Source organism: Martes martes (genome assembly GCF_963455335.1).
Source record: "Martes martes genome assembly, chromosome: 7".
Taxonomy (NCBI): Eukaryota; Metazoa; Chordata; class Mammalia; order Carnivora; family Mustelidae; genus Martes; species Martes martes.
In genome coordinates, this window is record NC_137894.1 from 27,012,795 (window position 1) to 27,018,866 (window position 6,072).

A 6,072-nucleotide genomic window follows, 5' to 3' on the forward strand; every position below is an offset into this window, starting at 1 on the left:
TCCATTTCCATACTTTTCCTACACACTGTGCCTTTCAATTACAATTTACAGAGAAATAGCAACTCCTTGCTCCCCATTCTACGTCATCCTAACCTGACTCCTTGCACATATAGATGTTCCATGCACCTAATAATTTGCTCACGAATTGTGTTATCCAGTTTATATGCCTCATGTCCATTATGAGCCATCACATTTCCAGCCATTGCACACAGTTTTTTAGCTGTTTGAAGATCCGCTTCTGCTTCTTGGACATCAACTTTCACTTTCAGTACCTGTGCTATGTTGACTCAAAACCACTGTCTGAATACCAATTGGCAATGACCGATGTTTGCATTTTTTTTTAAAGATTTTATTTATTTATTTGACAGAGAAAGACATGGCGAGAGAGGGAACACAAGCAGGGGGAGTGGGAGGAGGAGAAGCAGGCTTCCCACCAAGCAGAGAGCCCGATGCGGGACTCGATCTTAGGACCCTGGGATCATGACCTGAGCTGAAGGCTGACACTTAAGGACTGAACCACCCAGGTGCCCCCCTGCCATGTCTGCATCTTGCACACCTGCTGCCATTCATTCAGATATCAGTCTTGCATTCCTACTGTGTGTGACTCAATAGTCACTTCTTGTTCATTCATCTGCACTATCCAACATACACTTCATGCACACCCTTGTTGGTGCCATTCAACCCTCTTTTCCTTGCCCACACATTGTACTCACTGCAACTTCCCTTTGATGCCCACCCCTGTGCTATTCAACTTATACCCACGTAGACTGTACCATTGACTTCCAATTACTGTTCATCAACAATTTCCCAACTAAATACCATAGCCCTCAAACTTGTTTGTGATTCAACAACTCTATTCAGAACCATTCTGTATCATTTAGCTATCACTCCTTGCACGCCCAACATATACTATTCAACTTGACTCCTTGCACATCTAGTGGATTCCATTTTCTCTAATGCTATTCAACTCCTATGTATCCCCCAGCAAAACTATACTATAAAATTATGCCAGTAGCACATACAGTTGACCCTTGAACAATCTGGAGGCTAGGGTTCCTGGCTCCCACAAAATTGAAAATCCCAATAAAACTTTTGATTCCCCAACAACTACTAATAGCTGACTATTGATCAGAAGCCTTACCAAATAACACAAATAGTTGATTAATGCATATTTCATATGTTATATGTATTGTATACTGTATTCTACAATAAGGTAAATTGGAGAAAAGAAAATGTTACTAAAATCATAAAAGCTTCCAGGCTTATGCCTCAACTGCACCATGGTTTCCACAGGTGGTTCCAAGCAGCAATCCAAAGAGGACCTGCTCCTGCAGGATTTGGCCATGTCCTCAGTGCTCTTTTTTGGGAATACATTCATCATGTCCACCATCCCTGGCCAGTTATCTTGGTGAATATGGCATATGGATCCTAGTCAGTCTGCTGTTCTCTATAGTGTGATGATCCTAGTAAGCACTTGCTTGGTAGCCTTTGCAGACAAAAATGTGAAATTTGTTCTCAAACACAAAGTAGCACAAAAGAGGAAGGATGCTATTTCCAAAGAAGTGACTCAAAAACTTTCTGAAGATGATAAAGATGTCTCAAGAGAAACAAGATGAAAGAATCTTGTGGAAGAAGAGCAAAGTTACCAGGTATGAAGCTACAACATTTTCCATCTTCTATAACAACCTCCTATTCCTGGCCTTTGTCATTGTTGCTTCCTTCTTTATAGTGATGAACTTCAACACCACAGTGGACTATATTTTGTCCATAACTCTTTCATCAGTCCTCATTGCCCTCCTGCCTACTGACTCCAAATGGGACATATCAGCTTTGCCCCCTGGATTTGTAATTATTTGTGGCCCATAGTATATGGAAAAATAACAGGGTGGTCAGAGTGAGAGACACAGAAGATGTTTTTATTTTTATTTTTTCATTTATTTATTTATTATTTATTTATTTTTTTATTTTCAGCATAACAGTATTCATTGTTTTTGCATCACACCTAGTGCTCCATGCAATATGAGCCCTCCCTAATACCCACCACCTGGTTCCCCCAACCTCCCACCCCCCATCCGTTCAAAACCCTCAGGTTGTTTTTCAGAGTCCACAGTCTCTCGTGGTTCACCTCCCCTTCCAATTTACCTCAACTCCCTTCTCCTCTCCATCTCCCCATGTCCTCCATGTTATTTGTTATGCTCCACAAATAAGTGAAACCATATGATAATTGACTCTCTCTGCTTGACTTATTTCATTCAGCATAATCTCTTCCAGTCCCGTCCATGTTGATACAAAAGTTGGGTATTCATCCTTTCTGATGGAGGCATAATACTCCATAGTGTATATGGACCACATCTTCCTTATCCATTCATCCGTTGAAGGGCATCTTGGTTCTTTCCACAGTTTGGCGACCGTGGCCATTGCTGCTATAAACGTTGGGGTACAGATGGCCCTTCTTTTCACTACATCTGTATCTTTGGGGTAAATACCCAGTGGTGCAATTGCAGGATCATAGGGAAGCTCTCTTTTTAATTTCTTGAGGAATCTCCACACTCTTCTCCAAAGTGGCTGCACCAACTTGCATTCCCAGTGTAAGAGGGTTCCCCTTTCTCCACATCCTCTCCAACACACGTTGTTTCCTGTGTTGCTAATTTTGGCCCTTCTAACTGGTGTAAGGTGGTATCTCAATGTGGTTTTGATTTGAATCTCCCTGATGGCTAGTGATGATGAACATTTTTTCATGTGTCTGTTACCCATTTGTATGTCTTCATTGGAGAAGTGTCTGTTCATATCTTCTGCCCATTTTTCGATATGATTATCTGTTTTGTGTGTGTCTTGAGTTTGAGAAGTTCTTTATAGATCCTGGATATCAGCCTTTTGTCTGTACTGTCATTTGCAAATATCTTCTCCCATTCTGTGGGTTGCCTCTTTGTTTTGTTGACTGTTTCCTTTGCTGTGCAGAAGCTTTTGATCTTGATGAAGTCCCAAAAGTTCATTTTTCTTTTGTTTCCTTGGTCTTTAGAGACACATCTTGAAAGAAGTTGCTGTGGGTGGTATCGAAGAGGTTACTGCCTATGTTCTCCTCTAGGATTCCGATGGGTTCCTGTCTCATGTTGAGGTCTTTTATCCATTTCGAGTTTATCCTTGTGTACAGTGTAAGAGAATGGTCGAGTTTCATTCTTCTACATATAGCTTTCCAGTTTTCCCAGCACCATTTATCGAAGAGACTGTCTTTTTCCCACGGGATATTTTTCCCTGTTTTGTCGAAGATTATTTGACCATAGAGTTGAGGGTCCATATCTGGGCACTCTACTCTGTTCCACTGGTCTATGTGTCTGTTCTTATGCCAGTACCATGCTGTCTTGGTGATCACAGCTTTGTAGAAATCAGGTAACATGATGCCGCCAGTTTTATTTTTGTTTTTATTTTGTTTTATTTTGTTTTTCAATATTTCCTTAGCGATTCAGGGTCTCTTCTGATTCCATACAAATTTTAGGATTATTTGCTCCAGCTCTTTGAAAAATACCAGTAGAATTTTGATCGGAATGCCATTAAAAGTATAGATTGCTCTAGGCGGTATAGACATTTTGACAATGTTTATTCTTCCAATCCAAGAGCATGGAATGGTCTTCCATCTTTTTGTGTCTTCTTCAATTTCTTTCATGAGTGTTCTGTAGTTCCTCAAGTACAGATCCCTTACCTCTTTGGTTAGGTTTATTCCGAGGTATCTTATGGTTCTTGGTGCTATAGTAATCGAATCGATTCTCTAATTTGCCTTTCTGTATTTTCATTGTTAGTGTATAAGAAAGTCAGTGATTTCTGTACATTGACTTTGTATCCTGCCACGTTACTGAATTGCTGTATGAGTTCTAGTAGTTTGGGGGTGGAGTCTTTCGGGTTTTCCATATAAAGAGTCATGTCATCTGCGAAGAGAGAGAGTTTGACTTCTTCCTTGCTAATTTGGATGCCTTTTATTTCTCTTTGTTGTCTGATTGCTGTTGCTAGGACTTCTAATACTATGTTGAACAAGAGTGGTGAGAGTGGGCATCCTTGTCGTGTTCCTGATCTCAACGGGAATGCTGTGAGCTCTTTCTCATTGAGGATGATATTTGCTGTGGGTCTTTCATAGATAGATTTGATGAAGTTCAGGAATGTTCCCTCTATCCCTATACTTTGAAGCGTTTTAATCAGGAACGGATGCTGGATTTTGTCAAAAGCTTTTTCTGCATCAACTGAGAGGACAATGTGGTTCCTCTCTCTTCTCTTATTGATTTGTTCTATCACATTGATTGATTTGCGAATGTTGAACCATCCTTGTAACCCAGGATGAATCCCACCTGGTCATGGTGGATAATCTTTTTAATGTGCTGTTGGATCCTGTTTGCTAGGATCTTGTTGAGAATCTTAGCATTCATATTCATCAGTGATATTGGTCTGAAATTCTCCTTTTTGGTGGGGTCTTTGACTGGTTTGCGGAACAGGGTAATGCTGGCTTCATAAAAAGAGTCTGGAAGTTTTCCTTCTGCTTCAATTTTCTGAAACAGCTTCAGGAGAATAGGTGTTATTTCTTCTTTGAAAGTTTGATAGAATTCCCCCAGGGAATCCGTCAGGTCCTGGGCTCTTGTTTTTTGGGAGGCTTTGATCACTGCTTCAATCTCGTTACTAGATATCGGTCTATTCAGGTTGTCAATTTCTTCCTGGTTCAGTTTTGGAAGTTTATAGTTTTCCAGGAATGCATCCATTTCATCTAGGTTGCTTAGCTTATTGGCATATAACTGTTGATAATAACTTCTGATAATAACTCTACTTCCTTGGTGTTAGTTGTGATCTCTCCCTTTTCATTCCTAATTTTATTAATTTGGGCTTTCTCTCTTTTCTTTTGGATTAGTGTGGCCAATGGTTTATTGATTTTATTGATTCTTTCAAAAAACCAGCTTCTAGTTTCATTGATACGTTCTACTGTATCTCTGGTTTCTACCTCATTGATCTCTGCTCTAATCTTGATTATTTCCCTTCTTACGTGTGGAGTTGGTTTGATTTTTTGTTGATTCTCCAGTTCTTTAAGGTGTAGAGATAGCTGGTGTATTCTGGATTTTTCAATTTTTTTGAGGGAGGCTTGGATGGCTATGTATTTCCCCCTTAGGACCGCCTTTGCTGTATCCCATAGGTTTTGGACCGAAGTGTCTTCATTCTTATTGGTTTCCATGAATTGTTTAAGTTTTTCTTTGATCTCCTGGTTGATCCAAGCATTCTTAAGCAAGGTGGTCTTTAGCTTCCGGTGTTTGAGTTCCTTCTGAACTTTTCCTTGTGATTGAGCTCCAGTTTCAAAGCATTGTGATCTGAGAATATGCAGGGAATAATCTCAGTCTTTTGGTATTGGTTGAGACCTGACGTGTGACCCAGTATGTGGTCTATTCTGGAGAAGGTTCCATGTGCATTTGAGAAGAATAAGTATTCTGTTGTTTTGGGGTGGAATGTTCTGTATATATCTATGAAGTCCATCTGGTCCAATGTGTCATTCAATGCTCTTGTTTCTTTATGGATTTTCTGCTTGGATGATCTGTCTATCACTGAGAGAGGCGTGTTAAGATCTCCTACTATTAATGTATTCATATCAATATGACTCTTTATCTTGATTAATAATTTTCTTATGTAATTGGCTGCTCCCATATTGGGGGCATAGATATTTACAATTGTTAGATCATCTTGGTGGATCGTCCCTTTAAGAATGATGTAGTGTCCTTCTGTATCCCTGACTACCGTCTTTAGTTAAAAATCTAATTGATCTGATATGAGAATCGCTACCCCGGCCTTCTTTTGAGGCCCATTGGCATGAAGGATTCTTCTCCATCCTTTTACTTTCAGTCTGGGTGTATCTTTAGGTTCAAAATGGGTCTCTTGTAGACAACATATGGATGGTCCTGTCGTTTTATCCAATCTCCAACCCTGTGTCATTTTATGGGCACATTTAGGCCATTCACATTGAAAGTAATTATTGATAGATACGTTTTTATTGACATCGTGTTACCTTTGAAGTCTTTCTTTCTGTCAATTGTCTCTATTTTTCTGTTTAAT

At 39.8% G+C, this 6,072-nt stretch overlaps 1 pseudogene across 1 annotated transcript; it reads left to right on the top strand.

Moving 5' to 3' along the window:
• Positions 1-1,280: 1,280 nt before the first annotated feature.
• LOC308346593 (translocon-associated protein subunit gamma-like) lies at positions 1,281-1,866 on the top strand (annotated as a pseudogene). Its single transcript has one exon. The product of its transcript is annotated as a translocon-associated protein subunit gamma-like (transcript).
• The last annotated feature ends 4,206 nt before the right edge of the window (positions 1,867-6,072 follow it).